This window comes from Ochotona curzoniae, unplaced genomic scaffold (assembly GCF_017591425.1).
Source record: "Ochotona curzoniae isolate NIBS_2020 unplaced genomic scaffold, NIBS_Ocur_1.0 contig_2599, whole genome shotgun sequence".
Classification (NCBI taxonomy): Eukaryota; Metazoa; Chordata; class Mammalia; order Lagomorpha; family Ochotonidae; genus Ochotona; species Ochotona curzoniae.
In genome coordinates, this window is record NW_024465520.1 from 16,488,131 (window position 1) to 16,512,490 (window position 24,360).

Below are 24,360 nucleotides of genomic sequence, written 5' to 3' on the forward strand. Positions count from 1 at the left end.
CTAAATGATGATGTCAGCATTCAAGCAGGTCTTAACCTGAACCTGCTGTACAATTTTCTCACATGGGAAAATCAGATTATTATGTAAGGTGTTAACATTAACTACTATTTCATACTTATTAAAAAGCATAAATGTAGACAAAAATTGTATCATGTAGTAGTCACTCTGGCAGTCCATAAAGGAAATTATAATGGGAGAAGCAAGTTGCTGTTACTGAAATGGTTATATCTGCAATGTATGAATTCTTGGATCACCTTTCATATATTGGGTTTTTATTATAGCCCAGGACAGCATTTCTTTCTCAAAGCTTTGCATTAAAACTTCTAGAATATTCTTCGACCTTTGGATACTTGCCTTTGATTTTGATGTTATTTCTTTCTGAATTTACCAAAGTTTTATTCATTTTCTCATTGAGATAAAATATCTGTGTTCTAGATTACAGATTATCTGAGCGCTTAATTGTCAACATTTGTTATTTTTAATTGACACGTGAAAATTGTACATGTTCCCTAGCTGTAGGCAAATGCTTTGCTTGCCTTGATCCTAGGCAAGTGTTAGCACTGTTGAGAGAAAAACAGCCAATAGCTGGCAGCCATTCTCGGCTTAGTTAATGTCAAATTTACATTAATTGTAACAGTGTGCTAGCATAGTTAACTATTTTTATTTTTTAAAGATATGTGGGGGGTGGCATACACTGGCACACATATACTGGCAGACAATGTCTGGGGATCCACAAACAAGCGTGCATGCTACCCAGGCTGGTGGGCAGGGCTCCAGACAGGCACGCACCCACACTGGATGACCAGGCTCAGGGATCTGCATGCTGTGGCTTAGCAGCAGGCCTGGTAGAGAAGGTAAGGTGCTATCCCTGCTGGGTTATGGTTCCCACTGGCGAGCTCAAGGGCTTGGAAGGGGAAGACAGATTGGGTAAAATACGGCTGTAGCATCCCTCAGCATAGAGGTAGATTGGATCTGGGGTGTGCCAGACTGGCCTCAACACCCACTGGTGCTCACAAGGACAGGCTAGGCTAGGTCTCTGCACCCATTGAATCATGTGAGAGCCAGGTTTGGGGCTGAGCTGTAGCACTCAATGGTAAGAGCTGGAATTTTTGTGGGGAAAGGCCACTGTACCTGTCAGTGAATGCCAGGACAGCAGGTAAGATAAGTCAAGTTGGGCTAAGCACTCACTGGTGTGCATGAGAACTGTTCCTGGGAGGTAACCTGAGAGAGGAGCACAGCCTTTGCTTATGAGCACAAGAATTGAGGTTGGGGACAGCCCAGTATAGCCAGGTTAGAGTATTACCGCTGGCATACATACATGTGGGACAGGTCTAGTAAAACAGGCCAACCTGCAGCAGTTCATAGCACCCACTGGCAGATGTGAGAACCAGGACAGGGTGCAGCACAGGCTAGGTTGGACCACAACACCAACCAGTCCACCACTGGCAGATGTGAGAACCAGGACAGGGTGCAGCACAGGCTAGGTTGGACCACAACACCAACCAGTCCACCCTAGGGACAGGACTGCAGGCAGTCCAGACTGTGCTAGGCTCAGTACTCACCAGCGTGAGCTAAAACTGGAGGCAGGTTTAGATAGTAGGATGTAGTACTCAACAATGAATGCTGTGGTAAAACAGGCCATGTTAGGCTGGGTCACAATACCCTCCACCACATGTAAGACCCAGAGACGGGGTGGCTATCCCAGAAAAGGGGATGTGGGGGCTCCCCTGCTTCCATGGTGAGCATATCTGGGACCAGGGGCAGACCATGCTTGGCAGAGCCACAAAATCCACTAACTTGCATGTGAGCTGGTGTAGGCAAGACTTGACTAAACGACCATAACCACTGGTGAATGCATGAACCAGAGGAAGTACAAGCTGATTGTGCTCTGCTGTAGCTTCAGTTGGCAAGTGCTAGGACTGAGGACAACTCCTGTCAGGCTAGCCTGCAGAACCACCCAAAAGGTAGAAGATCTGAGGCTGGAAGTGTGCCTTATAGGAAAACTGCCGGTAACACTGTCATGGGCTGCAGCTCCCAATGGTGACCGTGAGAGCCAGAAATTGGGATAGACCTGGCTGGGCAGGTGATGGCACATGCCAGCATAAATATGTTCCAGATATTGAGGTCAGTCAGGCTGAACTAGACTTCTGCACCCATTGCCATGCACAAAAGCCAAACGGGATGGTAGTGGGACAGACTGGATTAGTTGGTTGCAAATAAAGGCAAGCATAGGAGCTAGAACTGGAGACAGGCCTAGTGGAGGTTGTCATGGGTCATTCTGTACTTCAATTTTGCACTGGTGTGTGTGTAAGTGTTTGGTGGGAAGAGTTGGGCTGAGCCACAATATCCATTGGTTTGTGTGTGAGACAGGGCTGGGGATGGAACTGATTAGGCAACTCTGGCCACTGGTGTTTGTGTAGGCTGATGTGTGTGATGAACTGAGATAGACCATGGACTGATTGTTACACACGGGAATAGGATCTGCAGTCACTTCAGGCAAAGTTTCTTTGGGGATCCTCCAAGTGCGGCCACTAGACTCAAAGCTCCAGTCATGAGAAGAATCACAGATTGGTGATCTGTCCAGGGACTGCATGTGTCAGAATGTGCCTCCTGGGTTGCTGAAGCTCGTTTTGTAGAAGGCATGCCAGATGCACATGGACAACTTGACAGCTGATTGAGCCATTTAGAGGATATCTAGTACCATGGCAGAGGACGGGGGCAGAAGAAATTGGACAACTCTCCCAGTCAGGCTTTGAGAACAAGTACCTAGGTGAGTGGAGATTCAAAGCTGGATCCTCAGTCAAGGGAATATGCAAGAAAATTCTCAATCTTGGAGCCATGAAGTCAACAGCATCACAGAATTAGCCAAACCACTTGAGCAGTGCCCTCGGGGCATGCTCCACATTGAGATTCTGGGACACCATTAGGTTGCTGTCCCTTGTCCCCTGGTGCTGATGCAGTTGGGCTGCTCGGAGTGGCCCTCTCCCTTTCTACCCTCCCTTCCCCCAGAGGCAGGGAGAAAAAAACGATTAGAAGCACGTGTCTCATCTGTCTCCCCCTGTCCCTCAGCCCTTCCCACTGTGTGGACATCATCAAAAAGAAAACAAACTTCTTATTTAAATTAACACTCATTGCTAAAATGATAGGACCAAACTACCACCCAACCATATTAACCCTGAATGCAAATTGCTTAAATTCATCAATCAAACATCATAGATTAATAGACTGGATTAAATAACAAAACCCATTGATCTGTTGCCTACAGGAGACATATCTCACCAAAAAGATCAGTGGAAACTGTATCTCAAAGAATTTTTTTTTAAGTTTCATCTCTTCAAAATTCTTTCTCATTAAATTCTTCAGTGACTCATAGATCATACAGTAACATCATTTTCTTTAAGAGGGTTCTTGATTTTCTTTTTCATTTCTTCAGTGATACGTTAGTCATTCAGTAGCATGCTATTTAACTTCATGATGTTTTATTTCTTCTTTTCTTCCTGGTGTTAATTTTATTTTGTGGTTTTTCATTTAAGGGCATGTACAGTAACCATGTAATGGAGACTATCATATCCAGTAGCATGTTGTTTAACTCCATGGCATTGTAAATTTCTCTTTTTCTTCCTGTTGTTGATTTTGTATTGTAATTTTTCATTTAAGGGGATGTATAGTAACTGTTTAATGAAGACTATCATATCCAGATGTGAAGATATAATGCAGTATGCAACTCTACTTACACACCAATGATGGACTCCGAATGAAACTTTTAACTATACCTTCACAATAGGATGCTGGACTTGTCCATGCCTGCAATGATGAACATAACTGTTTATGAAAAACTATACTATAGTAATAATGTAGGGGAACTCAGTGAGAGGGAGGGCTCCTGGGGAAAGGCAAAGGGAAATACCAGAGCCTATGGAATTGTATCATAAAATGATAATAATAATAATAAAGTAAACTTTGTAAAACAGAAAATAAATTTATTAGAAGATATAAAGGAACATCACACGTTTCATGGATACCATGTGCTATTTGTATCCATGTATATATTGCATGTTTCTAATCATGGTAAAGGATCTATCTCATCAATCATACAATGATTCTTTGTGGTGAAAGCATTCAAGACACACAGACACACTATCCCACCCCTCCCCTTTGTGTGAGCATGTGTGTTTTAGTAAATTAATATAGCCTTTGTGCAAAACCGCATCGAATTTCCTCACAATTTTAACTGCTATTTGATAGAGCCATTCCACTACAGGAAATCGGATCACTCTGTGATTGAGCTGTCTGAACTCTGGTGTTTTTTGCAACACTCTTCAGAATAGCCCATAAATGGAAACAACCCATTGCCCATCAACTAATACATGGACAAAGAAATATGGCAATATAGACACAATAAAATAGCATTCAGTCTTAAACATGTTGAAGTCTTGTCCCTTACATTAACTTGTAGGGAACAGAAGGACATTGTTTTTTTTAAGTGGAATAAGCCAAGCACAGATTACAGATTAGCCATTTACCATTCACATAGATCTATCGTCTTACTATCTTATTCTTTTGAAATCTGGATCCTCTCTTCTACAGAATGCGACAAGTTTTCCTGCCTCCTGTGTTATGTGACAGTGGATAAGTTACCCTGCTGCACCCAGTATGGTGTTAAAAGTTGACAGTTTATTGTATTGATATAATATACTGTATTTTTGATACCTTAAAGAAGAGAATTTTTTTTTGCAAACTGCATATAGATATTTAAAAACCTTGTTAAAATGTCAATTTCAGTTATTACATATGTGGGAAAGGATTTGGGAATAGGATGCTTTGTTTCCCACACATTTCAGGCAAGTAGTAGAAGGGGGGGCACTTGAATTTTGCTTTGTATTAAAATTTGAAACTGCAGCAATGCCCCATTAGTATAACATATATGTTTTCTGTGAATGTAGTAAGCTATATTTTTAATACCAAAGCAAAGGGGAAAAAAGGAGGGGGGGTGAGGACAATTTGTGTCCCAATATTTTGTGACTTGTTTCAGAAAAGTATTGATTGCAAAACTGTGGATGACTTTACACTTTGTTTCAGGACATTCTTGCAACATGTAAGATTGAGATGAAAGTCTTAAACCCCTTGACAGATTTCCATCAGCTCAGAGCATTGTAAATCCAATCTTGTGTCATTTGAATCCTTTCTTCTAAATATCTTATTATGTCCCACTTTTGACTTCCTTATTGAGACCGCTCCGAGTTCTTGTTAGAGCAATGTTTTCCCTTAGTGAAATGAGGGTGAATAGACTAAGGATTGTTCTGTAACAGGATGGTGATATTGCAGCAAGCTTAAAAATAGCTTAATCTGTTTGAAGAAATGTGAGTGGCAATTAAAAGCAACCCCTACTGTTACAACAATGTTAATAAGTTTATTTAATGATAGCAATATGAATGAAATGATTACATTAGCATGGGAGTAGGTGATAGCAGCTGAATCAGGGCTTCCATGTGATGGTGAATGTAGCACTTTATTTCTTAAAGGCATGTCTAAAAACGGACTTGTCAACAGGTGATGCTAAGGCACAGTTTTAGCATTTTTGAAAAAGAGTGATTTGTAATTTCTTAATGAATAGTATGGCAGAAAATAGATTTAGTAAGAAATGCATACCTCAGACTAGGATTACGCTGCTAAAAGTGATTGTGCTGGCTCACACTACACCTCGCTCCACAATCCAGGTGTGTCGATGTTCATTGTGAATGTGAGCTCTTTTGTTCAAAAGTGAAGAATCACAAGATATGTTAGATTAAGCAGAGCATGAGACCAGTCCTAGGGTCTTCTCAGAGCAGAATTCTGTGCAGATTCACAGCTCACATCCCCAGAAACGTGACCCTCACTCGCCAGATTATTCACATTTTAAAGCAGAGTCCTTATTGCTGCAATGCCAGCTTGCAGTTAAGGCACAGTTGGGTAGCAGAGAACCTGGCTCACATTTCAGTTATATCACTGACATTCTCATTACCCTGAACAAGTTATGAAGCTATGATGAGTTTCATTGCAACATATCCAATTAAGGATTGCGATGTCTATGTAATAAGGTTGTTGGAAATTAAATATATGAATGCAGAGGAATTGATAAAGCTATATACATTATGATGAGCTGTATATTATTTGTTTGTTTGTTTGTTTGTTTAGCCAAGAGCAAAGTTTAAATGTTGAATCTATACCCATGATATTTGAATAATAAGTTGAGATTTAGAGCTTGTAGAGAAATGTTTTTTTGTGTGCCAGAGAATACCCATTGTTAAATAATTCACTGAGTAGTATATGTGTGTTCTTCATTTTTTAATATTTATTTTATTTTTAGTAGAAGCTCAGATGTGCAGGGAGAAGCAGAGACAGAGAGAAAGATCTTCTAACTTCTGCTTTACTCTCCAAGGGGCTGTAACGGCCTGAGCCAGGCTGGCCTGTGGCCAATAGCTAGGAGCCTCTTCCGGTCTCCCACTTGGGTGTAGGATCCCAAGGTTTTAGGACCACCATCCGTCCTCCCCTCCTACATATCCATCACAGAAGTCAATTTCTAAAATTGCAAATCTCAAAGTTAAAAGTGCGTGGCAATGTGTAAATGCCAAGTTGTGTCCCCAGCAATATCAATTTAAGCAGCCATGAGAAAAAGGCAAGAAAGTTAAATAGATTAGCATCTTAAAACTCTGGTCCTAAATTGTAGGACCCAGTGCCATGGCCTAGCGGCTGAAGTCCACGCCCTGAACTCCCATCCAGCTCCCTGCTTGTGGCCTGGGAAAGCAGTCAAGGATGGCCCAAAGCCTTGGGTCCCTGCACCCGTGTGGGAGACCTGGAAGAGGCTCCTGGCTCCTGGCTTTGGATTGGCACAGCACCAGCCATTGCGCTCACTTGGGGAGTGAATCATCAGATGGAAGATCTTCCTCTCTGTCTCTCCTTCTCTCTGTATATCTGACTTTGTAATAAAAATGAATAACTGTTAAAAAAACTCTATGGATTGTCAATCACAGAGTATTTTAATGGGAGATATTACCAAAAAAGATGTACATTGCATGTCAATAGTTTACATTACAAATTCATATTAAAGAAATTCTGGAACACTGGAATAAGATTATCATTGTGAAATAGGACTGTTCATTTGAATTAGACATAAGATATATTAAAACTAACTGCTGTCTAATCCATAGATCAAAATGACATGAGATTCTCCTCTTGCTTGGAGAACTGGTGTGTGCATTTGATTGATTCTGGATGCTGTTATCGTAACACGCATTAGTTACATATAATTATGCCCCTACAAACAAATACTTGTAATAATGGATTTATATAATTATCATTGATATTTATAGGTAGAAAGCATAGCTTTGTTTTTATAGAAGATATCACTTGTGAGCTTTCAAGCAAGATTTGTTATATATTTTTATGATTAAAATACAATAAAAGTACTCATCCAACTGTACTCAAAATTATTCTGAATTTCTCTCAAATATCTGCTTATCTATATTTAAGAACATTCAATGACTTAATTAGATTGAGTCACTGTTAATGGGGCAAAATGATATTGGCTTTAGTAAATAGTTTCAACAAATGTGACTTGCAATGATGGTTTCACACTCCAAGACATGGCATCGGCCTTAGGGCCTACTACTCTTCCTTTCTTGGTTCATATCACTGCAAAAGATTGTTTACAATTCTAGTGATTCCATTAGCTAAGAGAAATAAAAGAGTGATTTGAAAATATTAACTACTAAAATGTTTAAGTCTACTTATAATTTCTGTTGTTTTACTTTAAATACGTTTGAGTATATGGAGTTGATCAGTATTCAGTGAACACATCAACAAACGTTTGCGTCACTCTGTCCTTGATGTCCTTCTCAAACTCAACCTCTCCAGCAGCAGCAACCAAATCTGTAGGTTGAAGCAAATGCTGACGGCTTTGCAGAGAGGTCCAGGGTTCTGCTACAATGCCTAAGATCCTTTTTCTTCTAATCACGTTCTGTTCGATAAGAGAGCTTTGTCTTTGGTTCTGCCTATCCGTAGTTATTTGCTCTGCCTCCTCAGGCTATGCATTCCAGAAGGCTGCTGTCATACCGCAGATACAGGCAGACCACTGGCAAGCAGACACGTGTAATTCACAGTCTGCAGTTGATCATGATTCCATATTCTTAATGGGATATATATCTTCCTATGCCCCGCTTATTTCACTTAACATGTTGCCCTCCAGTTCCACTAGTCTGTCTGTACATGATAGGTTTCCATATATATATGTGTGTGTGTGTGTAAAGTCAGATACTTTACATAGATCATGACCATCTAGTGGAAGCTTTACTTTAAATGTAGACAATCAATTAGCATTTTTCTTTTTTAATTCCCTTGGTATTTTTTACATACTAGAATTTTAGCTGCATACATGTGAGTGTGTTAACTAACCTTCAAGAGCATGTACTGCTGTCTAATTTGTACTTAGTAAGATTTAAATATAAAATCCAGTGCCAATTGATTGATTAAAATGTGTTATATCTGATTAGCTATTTAAAATCTGACATCTGATAAATTTATTTTAAACCAGCTGATGTTTTGATATTAACTGTCCCACCTGTTTTCAGACTTCGATTTTACTTAGCATTTATTAAACCTATAACATGTGTCAGGTGCCATCTGTTGCTTTCATTTTTCCCTGCTAAAATACTGCTCTAATTTTAATTCCAATCAATTATGATCAAATTCACAGTTAAGTTTTATTTTTTTCCCCAAGTCAGATTGACTGAGGAAGTCACAGAAATATTTCATTTAAATTAGGTTATAAAGTTTTTCTGATGTTTTGAAATTGAGTTAGTCTTAGACATGCAATGAAGTTATAGACTATTTCATTATACAGCTCCAATTCAAGGTTAAGTTTAGTAACACTGTTGGAACGTCACCACCAGAGTATCGTTTTTAACCAATGAAGTTAAGACTACACAGACATCCTTTTTTGTAAATTATTTTTCAGTAATCCTTCATGGTTGTCTTAAGGATTATTTCTCATTAATATGCATACAATCACTTATGCACTTTTACAGTTCTTTTGCTCGCTATAAAAAATGCAGTCCTTAGGAAACAAACATTAATATTTATAAAGTGGCATAAATTTAATCTGGTTTTCATAACACATCATAGAGTTCTGGTTATTTAAGAAATTCTATTTAAATGATACATTATTTTATTTTCAATAATTTTGACACAAACCGGCATTTTTGGAGGCACTCATTTAGAAGCTCTGGATTTTTCTATGGTCTCATTTACAATTTCATTGCACCCTTCAATCCCTGAAGCACCAAAGTGGAGTTCCATATTTATGAGCTGAGCTGATCTGAAGCTGCAGCCTGGAGCTTCTCCCAGGTCTCCCTCATGGGCGCGGTTCCCAAGGTCTTGGAGCATTCTCTGCTGCTTTCCCAGGCCAGCAGCATAGAGCTGGTTCCAAAGTGGAGAAGCCAGGACATGAACCACATGAGACGCAGGGCTAATCAGGGAAGAGGATTAAAAAATCTTCTTGTTTATTATATATATATATATATATATATATGTATATATATAGCTGTTTCTTCACAGTTTCGCATCAAACTTCAAATATTGCTATTTTCTATAAATTCCTAGTTTGCTGACTTTTTTGGTTTTGTAATTTCAGCTACTTTCTCTAGAGAAATTGATTTAAAAGCTGTTGACTTTTATCCTGATGTAGGATATAGTAGCTCCTAAGAAAGCAGATAAATTTATAGGAGAATTACCATAAACTGGTATATTCACATCCATCTATTCTAGCATTTCTTGCGGATACTCCTATGTTTGGAAAAATGACATATAAATATTAGATATTAGTAGCTCTTTTAATTTCCAGCATTAAAAAATAGAAAAAATAACTGAAAAAGAGTATTTAAAAACACTGCTGTCTTCAGTGCATGAGTCTTTGAAAACTTGTGGCCAAGAAATCTCTCCTCATTAGGAAAATGAACAAGAGAAAAAAAAAGTGCTTACAGGAAATAGAAGTATAAAATAGGCTCATCAGAAACAATCAGGATTGCAAATTGTATTTGACTTGTATTCATTGAATAGACAAAATTTCATTTGCTTTTAAAGCATAAAGACCTACGGAAAAAAAATGAAAGTTTGCTGTATTCTAACAATAAATGCATTTGTGCTTTCTGTGTTTACAGCATAGTATAATGAACCAGGCCTGACATAAAGGACTCAATGTCCAGCTTATCTAAACTCCATCTTAGATCAGGTACGCAGCCTGTGAGAATGCAGTGCCACCAACACTGCATCCTGGTCCAGGCTTCTGCCTCTGGCTTCTGGCCCCTGGCTTCGGATCTGCTTAGCTTCTGCCGTTACAGCCCTGTGGGGAGTAAATCAGAGGATGTAAGAAGATCTTTCTCTCTTTGTCTCTACATCTCTCCATGACTTTATATTTTAAATACAAATAAACAAAATTTAAAAATTTAAAATCTTATCATTGTGTACTACTTCTTTGCATTGGCTTGCTGGCATAGAACAAGTCTACCAGTGTCCACTAATATTGATGTGCAAAGATGCCGTTTGTAACATCTTTAGAACATGTTTTATATTCTATACATTCAATAATATTCATTTTTGAAAATTAATAATGGCATGATCATATGAATCAATATTGCATTTCTTCTAAAAATTTATGTTCAAACTATTATTGTATAAAATGATGTTTTAACAGAGCTGCTATATCCAGTGACATTCTATTTTAAAAACTGTTCTATGTATTCAAACAAAATGGTAAGAAATGAGTTTCACAAAATACTAATTTGTCTTCAATGGATTAATGCATTTTAAGTTATGTATTTAGTTTTTAAAATGTTCTACACTAGGGTAGTATCAAAAAATCTACATATAAATATTAACAGAAGACAATATATCCATGTATTTATCACATTTTCCATATCCTTGATATTATTTTAAAGTTAGTAGCGATTTTTTCAAGATGTGTCTGAGTGAACATTAAAACACTTACATTTTTAAAAGACATACTTTTATGAACTTCATTTAAAAATACAAAACATAAAGTATAAATCTGCACTGAACATGAACTAAATAATTTGTGTTTGTTAAATATTGAGGAAAAGCTTTCATGAAATTTTGACCTTTGCTTTTTAATTACATATATATAAACATATAAACATACATATATGTTTAAGTTCTATGTATCAAACAACTTTAGAGTTGCCAAATAGGAAATTTTGGATGTCTACATTTTGCAAATTTGAGACTAAACAATAATACACTGGTCACAGTTATACTTATGAATAATCTATTTCAATGCAAAAAAAAACTAAGATGAAATGCCAGCTTCATGATTTTTTTCACAATACTTTTTAAAAAGATTTATTTATTTTTATTGTAAGCTCAGATATATAGTGAGAGGAGGAGGGACGGAAAGAATTATCTTCTGTCTGATGATTCATTCCATAAACAACTGCAACAGCTAGTGCTACGCCAATCCGAAGCCAGGAGCCCAGAGCCTCTTCTGAGTTTCCCATGCAGGTGCAGGGTCCCAAGGCTTTGGGTTGTACTCAACTGCTTTCCCAGGCCACAGGCAGAGAGCTGGATGGGCAAGCAGCAGGACTGCTGGAACAGGAAGCTGTGCCCGTATGGAATCCTGGTGCATGCATTGTGAGGCCTTCAGCTGCTAGCCTAATGCACTGGGCCCTGTTGGAAGATCTTTCTCTTTCCAAGGCTCGCCCCATAAACTCCTCCTTGATTAACAAAATGCATATGTATTCAAATGAACGCTCATCTTCTCTGACTGCCTGGATGATCATGTACACAGACCTTTTGGACCCAACAGAGAATTACGCTGATTACATGTGAAGACTGCCTGGAATTGCATTTTAAAAATTCTTACCAGTCAATTTTAGGAAAAAGAAAATGTTGACAGGAGCCCAGTAACAAAGCTCAGATCAGCTCTGTTGAGATGATATCATCAGAGTCCGTACTAGAATCAACCTGTCCTGGAAGAATCCCTGTTGTTGCTTAAAGAATTTAATCCTGTCATTGCTGTACAACATATAAAAAGAACAGGTCACAGATTTTTCAAAAGTTCATAAACTTGAGGCTTGTAAAGGTAAGGGAATACATTTTATGAATAACTTCAGTCTTACATATGATGAACTATATTTCTGTCCTAGATTTTTTATTTCTCCCATCTTATGAAATACAGATAAATATATATACAAGCTCATTGATTTCTATAAACAACCTGACATAATGTTTTTTGGAAAAATATGCATCATAAGCAAACACACACACATTGTAAATCTTACTAATATCATTTGTGTGGAGTTAGCAATAACAATTAAGAGTAGATTTTTAATTGGCTCACATATAATTATGAACTAATTCACTATAGCATATTTCAAATTAAGACATACGATAACTTCAAGCTTATCAGATGAATTTTCCTGGTTACAATTGTTCATGATTTTTTCACAGTATTCATTTGATGGTCAAATTGCTTTCATTAAGTGGAAGACCATGCATTTATTTCAGATGATTAAAGAAATAGATGGGATATCAACTCCAAAAATGTTAAGTAATATTTTTAAAATATATATAACAATAAGATATTTAGATGATAATATCTGAATTCATCCATATGAAATTTAATTTCTCATTCTGGATTTTGTCATTTCCTCAATTTTATTTTCTTCGTACTACTTTGCCTGCTCCACTTCATTCTCTTTGATTTGGGTTTTCACTGTCATGGATATCAGCCCCTAAATCTGAAATATAACAATACTTTCCTTTATTTAAAACTCAAATATCCAACTTCAAGAAATTTAGATACATTCATGGCAGATCAGAGTTATTATTCTGAACTGAATAGAACACTCATCACCATCCTCCACTATGAAAATGTTTTGGCATCTAATTCATCTCATTTCCTAATAAATCTTTAATTGAGATTGCTTCTAGTCCTGTCTCATTCATCTTTTGAATGAATAAACTAACGTTAAATTTGTTACTGCACAATGGCATGCTAAATTTTGAAATATTTCTTAGATCTGCGATAGTCCAATTGGCTGTATCTCCTCTGAATCAAGAATCATTCTCCAAGTTGATGCCTTTGCATTCAATTTTGTCTCTCCATCAAGATATTATCTGTAGTGCCATACGATAATTCCAGACAGACAATGTCACTTTCTATTGTTGCCTGAATGAGTTTCAGTTTAACAGTATGCTGAAAAAGTCTTTATCTGCTCTTTTCATCCCTGCTTTTCGGCATATGTGGGGTGAGCCAAATGGCCTAATGGTTAAGGTAGGTGTGAAACTTACATCCATCTTCAGATTGCCTTCACTCCTTTCCAGACATTAGCTTTTTCCCCATCTGCATTATAGAAGGCCTTAGTGACGATTTGAGTCATACAGGCCTGCAATGAGTTCCTACCTTGAGGGTCAGTTTGGCGCTGACCTCTCAGTATTGCCACCAGATACCTGAATGAACCCCTTCTTTTCCTGCTTCTCTAATGTAACTCACCTTCTCTTTTACTTCTGTTGGTCTACTCTGTTATCTCTAAAATCAATTCCTCTTTTTCTACATCTATATGCATACTCGTGCATATAATTGTTACATTTTTATAATAAAATTTTGTATCACTATTATTGTAGCAGGCAAAACGTATAAAAAAAATGGTGAAAAATGGAATGCACCGAATGACATCAAGAGGGTAGAAAGTAACAAAATATGAAGTATTGCAAAGTTGGCATTTCATAAGCTACTTAAAATCAACGATCTTGCACTTCCACATGGCTGACCATGTGACATAGAAAGTTCAATGATGCCTATTATAGAGTGTATATAAATGTTAAATATGTGAAATCACAATTTTTATGGATAAATATCATATATTGTAGTGAAATATAAGAACAATGACAGTGCACAGAAACCTAAGCTCCCAGATCAGGATTTGCTTGACCAACACAGAGATAACATTTTAGTTGAAAAGGTAACTCAGTGCTAGTGAATCAAAAAGTAGGACTTAATATGATCAATTTTAAAATATAAGAGTTAGAAGGGCTTTTGCTATATTCTTCCTTTTGCTCTCTGGTTTACTTTAAATGTATAAAAATAATATAGCACATCATTTTGAGATACAAATATCAAATAATTAAGACAAAATTACTTTATAAAAATATATTTGTGTACATGAAAGGATTTATTTATAAAGGTACTTCTTACTGTCAAGTACAAAATAGCTTAAATACTGAACAATGAAAAGAAATGAATGGAAATGTATTTCTTTCAAAAATTGGCAGAGATTAATACAGGACAAGCTCTTGAGTAAGCTAAAATAAATTAAACAAATTGACCAGCTAATGCAATATATCATCCCATTTAGGTGTCTGGTTATTCACATATATAGCCAGATGCTAATGTAAATGACTTATAATTCTCAACATTAGGTAAGCATTTGTACTTCTGCAGTGCACCTGATATTTGGGTTGATGAGAGCAGTTGTGTATTATTATTATGAACAAAAAAATAAAAAATAAATCTCTAAAGCACAGGAAATATGAAATGAGCACAGTTCAGAGGCCCGCCTCCGTTGAAGGGTTTGTCATTTCTCCAGTAATCCTCACTTACTAGGACATTTTCAATGATGAGAAGGTCAGCAACTACTATTAATTAAGAATCCATTAAGAAGGGATTGATTTTGAATTTGCATGAACAAATGGTATGGACTCATGAGAGGATTTTTATAGCACCTATTTTCATGTCAAAGTGCTGTACATCGCTTTTAAATTTAGTGAGTCCAGATGAAGTGACACTTGCCAGAAACGCATTATAGTCATTTTTATGCAGAATTCTTTGCATGATTATTATTATCATTTAAAATGTTTTAAAAATCTACCTTTTTGTTTCTATCTTTAGCATATACTTGCAGCTGTAAAATAAATAAATAAATAAAGGAGTTTATTTTATTTTTAAACCAGAACCTTCAGAGAAAAGTGTTCAGTAATTAGCTCGTGGTGGTTTCAGATTCTGGATTGATTCCCAGGTCTTGGTCTACTCTCCTGTGGGAAATTTCATCATAAAATTCAGAGACTGACCTTGGTTCTGATTTTATAAGCAATATTATATTCAGTTCGACCTTCACAATCTAGATTGAAAGAAGATGAAAGGATTATCTGAAATTGAACACTATACCTACAGTCCAAGGAAGAAAGAAAAAAGTTAAACATTCAGTCATAAATTATACATGAGAAGATATATGCTAATAGTATCAAAAGTCACCAAAGTTTCTGCATTACATGAAGGTATAGGGGTTAGATCAGTGGAATGAGAAGAATAACTTTAAAAAGACAGTGAGTGGCTTGAGTAGCAAAATATTTTCTTGGTTTCACATTTCTACATTGCATGAGGCACTGTACAGAATTAATGCAATATATGAATAATAACTGCAACATCAATAGTTTTCAATTACAACTAATCTTTAAATGTGTGTGCAAGTATGTGAGCACCATTTTGACTTTTTAGAAAGTATTTTTTGAGTATTGATATATCTATTTATTTAAAATGTTACTTTAAAAAAAACACCAATTAACCATATTTTAAAATATGAATTTCCTTTGAATAAACATGCTACCTTTGAACTGATTTTTTTTTAAAAAAATCCTTTTAGGGCCTGGGGCAATAGCCTCATGGGTAAGTGCTGCCTTTCCAAGTGTCAGGATCCCAATTGGGCACCAGTTTGTGTCCAAGCTGCCCCACTTCCTATCCAGCTCCCTACTTGTGCCCTGGGAAAGCAGTAGAGGATGGCCCAAAGCCTTGGAACTTTTCTCCCACATGAGAGACCCAGAAGAAGCTCCTAGTTCCTGGCTTTGGATTGGCACAATTCCAGCCATTGCATCCCCTTTGGGGAGTGAACCATAGGATGCAAGATTTTTCTCTCTGCCTCTTCTTCCCTCTATAAATCTGACTTTCCAACAAAATATAAATCTTTCAAAAATCTTTTGAATTGAAAATGTAACACACACTCATTTGTTGAAAAATCATTCAAAATTCAAATTTGCAAGGTATGCATGGCAATTAAGTTTTTTATAAGAAATGGAAATTGAAAAAAAATAATGGTTGTGTCCCTGGTAAGTTTATTTTCAGTTTATCATGCAAAGAATAATTTGTCTTGTGTTGAAGGAACAGACCTCTTGTCATCGTTTGTCATCGAGTACAAGGCAGCTTCTGTGCTTGCTGTCCCTTTAGCACTAATCAAAGTTTTCATTTCTTATTACATCCATTGTCAAGTTCACGGACTGTGACAAGGTGTGGAAGGACAGGATCTGGATAGCATGTCTCGCCTTCCTCATGAAAGCAGCTCTGTGCCAATTCAGACTTTACAATGGCAACGTCTTATACTGAAATATTGAAATCTTCATTACTTAGTTCATTGTTACTAATCTTACTACAGTCCCATAAAATTTTTTTTCACTTTTAAAAGGTGTAAAGTTCTGTGAGAAGGCACCCTCTGAAAGCAGATATTAGAAAAAAAAAACAGACATTCATTGTTCAATTTTAGTTGAAGGAAGCAATAATAACAGAAGTCAGATGCTGCTGAAAATCCACATTAGCAGTCAGTCAACTGCTCTATGAATGGAAAAGAGGAGTGGGAGTTATTTGAGGCCGTGGCATTTTGTTTTTTGAAAGTGTTTGTCTTGGTGACAGGATCATTTATATGTAAACTGTGCTTATCAGCACTGAGCGTTGTTCGCTTATCCATTCAGAAGCCATGGACAAGCACACATGTACTCTCTCCTCAGAGTTTCCCATAGCTCAGACCTGAAGCTCAAAACTGAAGAAATGTTCTCATGACTTTCAGCCTTCATGCAGGTTGCTCTTCTTGAATGCCTAGTCATCAAACAACACATATGTTATTCCTATGTATGAAAGTCTCAATGGTTCAGAGACTGAAGGTAGAGCAACCAAACAGATATCAGACAATTAAGTTACCAGAAATGTAGAACAACAAACAAAATGAAACCTATTTTGGTAACAGTTAACAGCAACCTGGAATGTTGTTCCTATGCTTGGCTATAGTATTCACAATACCTACATTAATTATTGCAATTTTGCAATTGAGATAACAATGAAACATTGCAAAGATACTTACAAATAAATATTGGAATCAAAACTTCAATACAAGGTTGACCTGATCTCAGAATCAAGGCAATCAAGGCAATTTGTTTGCAAACAGATATCAGTAATTTTAAAAGATTTACTTATTTTTATTGGAAAGGCAGATGTACAGAGAGAAGCAGAGACACAGAGAGAGATCTTCCATCTACTGGTCACTCCCCAAATGGTTGCAAAGTCCAGAGCTGAGCAGGTCCAAAGCCAGGAGCAGGAGCTTTTTCTAGGTCTCCCACATGCATGCAGGGTCCTAAGGCTGTGGACCGTCCTCTAATGCTTTCCCAGGTCACAAGCAGGGAGCTGGTAGGGGAATAGAGTAGACAGGATACAAACTAGTGGCCATATGAGATCCCAGCACGTGCAAAGAAAGGTACGGATTTAGCCATTGAGCCATTACTTTAGGTCCTATAGAAACATTATTAAATAAAGCAAAGAAAAATATCGGTGTTAAGGCAATACTAGTTCTCAGGCTCTAATTTTAATGGGCCTTCACTCTGTGTAAAGAAAAGGCAACACATACTGTTTCAGAAATATGGACTAAGAGAAATGAACCACACTGTGATGGTACAGAAGTGACTTAGAAAATGTACTTTTTAAAAATTTTCAAAAGATTGAAAAATCCAAGGAGATAAATATGCAATCCAATTATGTTTATACTGCTCTGCGAACTTCTTGAAGAAATCAGATTCTCTCAGTTAAAGCTGTCTGAGAAGATCTTTGATACCGGAGTTTGATGTGCAGCAGAGGAACTGACATTAAGGAGGACTGAATATTTAGAAAGTAACATCAGAGACAGCTGGTGACAACCAACAGGGCTCTTCTCCAATGAAGAACAAACTGAATGGTTGTTTGTTAAATTTAATTTCCTGACTGTCAGTTGAGAATTTAGGTGATTTAACTTCCAATGCAAAATGTAACAGCAGTTTGATATTTTAAATAATGGTATAAAATTCATACTTCCTAATTACTAGGGCTTCTTCATAAAATCATGGGTTGCAATGATAGCATACTGAATATTCTCACATGAAATTCAATAAGAACTCTGATAGAATTGATTCTGATGCAATGACTATGATCTTGGTGTGTAATTTTATGTGAAAATGAATGCCTTTTATATTGATTTTATTGAATGTGGGGACATCATTGTACTATAACAGGAACTCTGAAATCGTATTACATGATGATTCAGGAGCCCCGTGAACAGAGTGCTAAGTGGATATATGCAAATGTGATCTTACAAAAGCTTTTTGATAAGACATAAGGGCATTTCTTGTTGATGATCTAAATAAGCAAGGTGTTGGGGGGGCCATATTCAACTTAAGAATAAACAAAAAGCTCAACTGCTCTTGAACATGGATGGTGAAATAATACCCAAGCTTGCTCTTACTCTGCAAGAAAAAGACACATTTTTAATCTCAGTGGGAACTCCATTCCAAGATGAGGCCACATGGTTTAGGAAGGGTACCAAAAAATGCAATGAAAGCAAAGCATCAGGGCTGACTGTCTCATCTCTAGATGCAGGATTCTGAATATTGATTATAGCATCTGTTCAACATGCAGAGGCATGGCAAGTACCTACTTTCCAGCAGTTTCAGGGTAGAGGGTTAGATGACATAAGTGGTTTTCTAAGAAACTTAGCTTCAAATTGGTAAACATGTTACAAGTATCCCAAACTAATAATTTTTAGCTACACTGGGGGAATAGCTGAACACTTCAAGCATTCACTGGCCATTCTAGAACTCTATGTTAATCGCATGAAGCTTATACTAATGCTAGAGGAAGAAGGATTATTCCACATTAGTGGGGCTAGAAATGTAAAGGCCACAACACCTGGGAATATTAGACTGAAAATAAATGTGGGGTGCGATAGTATGGTCTAAAATCTACTTCAAGTCCTGCCTTATTGAGTGATAGTATTGTTCCAACTCCTGCTGATGATGGAAAAGCAAACCCTTTGTTCTGTGCAATTAAGGAACTGTACTTAAAACCTACAGTGCCTTAAACACTACCCAGAGGAGTTAAAATCTTAAAAGGTCTTTAAATTCTTTGGAAATTCATTGATCTGACTAGACGGTTTTAGTACCTTAGACATTTGTTTTGGGCCAGGCGCTATAGCGTAGTGATTAAAGTCCTCACCTTGACTACGCCGGGATCCCATATGGGCGCCTGTTCTAAACACAGAGGCCCTGCTGCCCATCCAGCTCCCTGCTTGTGGCCTGGGAAGGCAGTTGAGGACGGCCTAAAGCCTTGGGACCCCGTGCCCAGGTGGGAGATTCAGAGGAAGCTTCTGGCTCTAGGCTTCGGATTGGATCATCTCCGGCCGTTGCGGCCAATTGGGGAATGAACCATCGGAGAGATCTTCCTCTCTGTCTCTCCTCCTCTCTGTTTGTCTGGGGTATCATGGTGTGAATTATTTTCATTGCTTTCTGTTATTATTTTTCAGTATTTTCAACAAAAATTGTATTCTTTAAAAAAGTCAATGCAACATTAAATATTGGATGCATTTTGAAGTTTCTTTGAAATAAGATTTCAAGAGTATCTCAAGAATGGAACAGTACTAAAAACCCTTCTGTGTAATACTAACATAAAATTGATAATATTTGTCACAACAGAAGTGTATATTTGATAAGCAGTGTTTTATTCATGTCATTAAAAATACCAATTAGATAATAAGATTTTTTTTTTTTTTTACTATTTTGTCTAAATATGTATTTCCTCTGAATGGTTTAGGATAACTAAATGATTGCAGTCATAAATTAACAGTACTCAATGGTGAGCCTCTTAGTGCAGGTTATCTCCAAGCTAGAGGTTCACTTTTAGTTAAAGCATAAGCTTGGGATTCAAACGCCCCAATTCTACCAACTGATAACAATCCTCTATCCATGTGACTTGACTCGATATATTACAATACACGCAAGGACAATTTACATGAGACTTGTTAATCTTGGGGTCCTAGACTTAATTCTAGGATCTATTGGCCCATTCCTCATAGGGAGTTGGAAGTGATACAACATGTGGAAGATATTCTATCTATCTATCTATCTATCTATCTATCTATCTATCTATCTATCTTTCTACCTATCTTTCTACCTATCTATCTAAGAAATTTCTCAAGTACATAAGCCGCTCTATCAGCAGAAATCTGGAATTGGGAAAGGAGCCGAGACTTGAACCCAGTCACCCCGATCTAGAACGCGACATTCCAAGCACAGTCTATACTGCAACGACAGACAGACGTCCACCTGTTGTTGATATTGTAGTATCCCCCATGGGACAGGCTTCCATGGGTAGCTTCAACTAGAATACCAGCTAATGTGTCTTTGCGTATTTGATTGCATTTGTGAGAAATTTGGATTTCATGAAATGTGTAAGTTTACAGAATACATAGCGTATTCTGGTATATGATCCACTTAGGGTTCCACATAAGAAAAATAAAAAAAAAAAAAAAAACAAATGCTCCCCACTCATTACTTTTCTCATAAAGTTAGCAATGTTCAGTTTTCCTAGGAAACACATCAGGTCTTGTCTGTTGAGTCATCTAGGACAAGCTGCACCAATGTTTCAAGGAAAAATGTGACTATAAGGAACTTACTCAAAGTAGGGTTTTACCAGAGCCTACATGGTGAAGCTGGTTTTTTTATGTCTATATTTTATGTATAGTTTTGTTTCCTAAGTACTTATCTCTTTTTTTTTTTTTTTAGTTTAGAGGAATCCCTTATATCTACCAACTCTTCTCATGAAGTATGCTATATGTCATTCATCTGTGTTCGTCAGCCCTTAGCAAAATTTATGACATAGAACTGTTCAACATTACCATTACAAAGTTTCAGAGTGGAATTCTGAACTCCAATACAAAGTGTATTCTGGTAGAACAATCTTGGAATAGTAAACTTTCTAGCTAATAATAATAAGAGTGCTATGTTTGCTATGTTTTATATATATATAATATATTTCACTATTATTATTACATAATATATATAATTGCATAATATTATATATATGAAGGAGCGATGATACATCAACAAAATAATTTGTATTAGTTTAACCTGACTGTTGCAATGTAGCAACACTCGCTGTGTTCATCTTATAATAAAACTAAAGCGTTCAGAAAATTTCTCAGATCTTTCTATATTTTCTGTGCTTGAAGATGTACTATTTTCTAGTCTTGCTGTAGCATGAAGAATATTTTGCAGTCTCTTCTGCTGTTGCTGCAACACAAGCCTACGCTGCAGTACCGGGTGTCGATTTCAGCAGGATTTCAATAAAGGAATGACACCCACATGGATCTGTTCTCAGTCTGTGCCATCACACCGATAATACACTCCCAGCTTCTTCGTCTGAAATATGTCCTCCTGCTGGTCTTCATTATTATCACCTCGGTGATGCCTTTTCAAGCCGCTTGTCATGCAGCGGGCAGAGACGTGGTGCTGTCAGGAGCATCATTATCGCCTCTGTCAGTGAGGACGTGAGCATCTGACCCCAGCACCTCTCCAAACCTGCTACTCCCTGCTGGGGCTTGCGAGAGGAAAAAAACCTGTGCATGTCTGCTTCGATACAAACATCTCTTTCCTCTGAGGTCTATTTCTGCTCTGCCCGTCCATGGCTCTATTTCTCCAGTGCTCTCTCTTTGCTGATATGGATCAATAACCAGAGTTACAAACAGCTGCATTTTAATGTACATATGCGGATGGTATGTGGAATGATACCATTCGAAAGAGACACCAATCATCATTCCTTAAAATGAGAGTAAATCGGGACTAGGAATCAGGAAGAATGCACGGATCTCCACGTTTTATACTTTTCCCCCTTTTAAGCATGTCATGTAATCTATCAAACAGTAAAATTAAAACTGTCTAGTCGCAGAATCAGAAATATCTTTTATTCTTTAAGATATAAAAAGTCATCTCCAAAATATTATTTGGAAATTGCAAAATGAGATCTCTTACTGTACCATGAAAAGTAAAAATTTTAAAATATTGAATAAATTTGAAAAAGCCATACACTCGTAATGTCCTGGATGCAACATCTTCAAAAGGAAAAGCAAATTGAGACTGCATCAATTGTGCTTAGAGATACATGCATGATAGAAAACTGAGAAAGCAGGTAACTTGCTAACATGCTGTTTAGTGATAAATGCTATGCTAGACTTTGGAGCACACAAGTTGAAAAAACATTTCTTTTTTCCTTGGAATGCAATGTAAGCTAAGAATGGCAAATACGATTTTTGAGGGAAAATAAAAACAAGTGAAAATTAATGCTTAGCGATTATGCTTTCATTAAACAAGATCTTATTTTCATGCTATCAAAATACATAGTGTATATGTGTATAGATGCAAAATGTGTAGAGTGCAAAAAAGATAATATTTAAACAAGTATATTACGAAATGAAATCTTTAGTAAACCTGATGACTGTGAAAAATAATTTTTAAAAGATTTATTTATTTTTATCTGGAAGTCAGATATATAGAGAGGAGGAAAGACAGAGAAGATCTTCCATCCGATGGTTTACTCCCCAAGTGGCCACGATGGCAAGAGCTGAGCCAATCTGAAGCCAGGAGCCAGGAACTTCTTCCAGGTTTCCCACATGGGTGCAGGGTCCCAATGCCTTGGGCCATTCTGGACTGATTTCCCAGGCCTTAAGCAGGGAGCTGGATGGGAAGCGGGGCTGCAGGGACATGAACCAGCATTTATGTAGGATCCCAGTGTGTGCAAGGGAAGGATTTAGCCACTGAGTCATTGTGCTGGGCCCAAATTTTCTTAATTCTTAAGACTGAGTAATTGTGCTTTCTCAGTATGTATAATATTTTGCATACCATTTCATGAGTTGACGAATGCTTAAATTGACTAATTTTCATGATAATGGTGAATATTTCTGCAATAAGCATTGGAGAACAATTTTTTTTTTCATTGAGTACATTCCCTTTTCTTATATATATCCAGTATTTGGGATGCTCAGTAAGATGATTGCTCTAGGGCCCAGCACAGCAGCCTAGCGGCTAAAGCACTCACCTTGACCACTTCAGAATCCATATGGGTGCTAGTTCTAATTCCAGCAGCCCTGCTTACCGTCCAGCTCTTTGCTTGTATCTTGGGAAAGCAGTTGAGGACAGCTCAAAGCCTTGGGATCCTGCACTGACTTGGGAGACCCAGAAGACGTTCTTGGCTCCTGTGCTGAGATTGGCTCAGCTCCAGTTCTTGTGGTCACTTGGGGAGTGAATCATCAGATGGAAGATCTTATTCTCTTTCTCTCCTCCTCGCTGTATATCTGACTTTGAAATAAAAATAAATAAATCTTTAAAAAAGTAATTGCTATATCTTTAATATTTTTGGAAAATCCGCAGTATTTTCCACAATCCCGTAGCAAACTGTATTGTCTTTCAGTGTGCATCCTTACTTTTGAATGAAAGAAGAACTTCTAATGAAATTGTCAAATATATATTGACAATATGATACTAGATTTTTCTAGCATTGTCTACACGTTCAGTGCCATGCATTAAGAGCAGGATATTGTAACTGTGACCGTTGTGGGATTATACTATTGTACTAATATGGTGGAAAAGGATTAGGGGTTTGGATAAAAGGTGATGAGAAGAGGAGAATTCCTATATATTCAAAACCATAGCATGGATGGAAAATAATAATACATTTTAAAAAACCGTAAAGAGACAGTGTGTAAAGCTGGACTTTTACATTCTTGTCATAATTTATTATCTTTCATCTTTTGATATTAGCTATTTTAAGTGTAGGGAGATAATGTCTTTAAATAATGTTTATTTGGGGGCAAAGAGAGAGAGAGGAAGAGAGTTCCCAATTGCCTACAACAGATGGGCTTGGGTTGGGCCCAGACTCTGCAGCTAGATCTTAATTGAAGTTTCCTAGATGAGTGTCAGGAATCCAATTAGTTAAGCCAGCGCTGTCTGCTTGCAGGATCCGTATTAGAGAACATCTGGAGTTAGGCGTTGGCGACAAGGAATGCTCACTTCTGTTCATAGGGCATTAGCTGGCTTCCCTGCCGAATGCCTGCTCAGAATGTGATGGTGATTCGTACTGCCTTGATCATAAGTTTTTATACTTTTATTCTCAAATGTGACTTCATATTTTCTATTTTAATGGATGTACCTGTCATTATATCTCTCATCACCTATTTCGTGATTATTGGGCAGACTGCC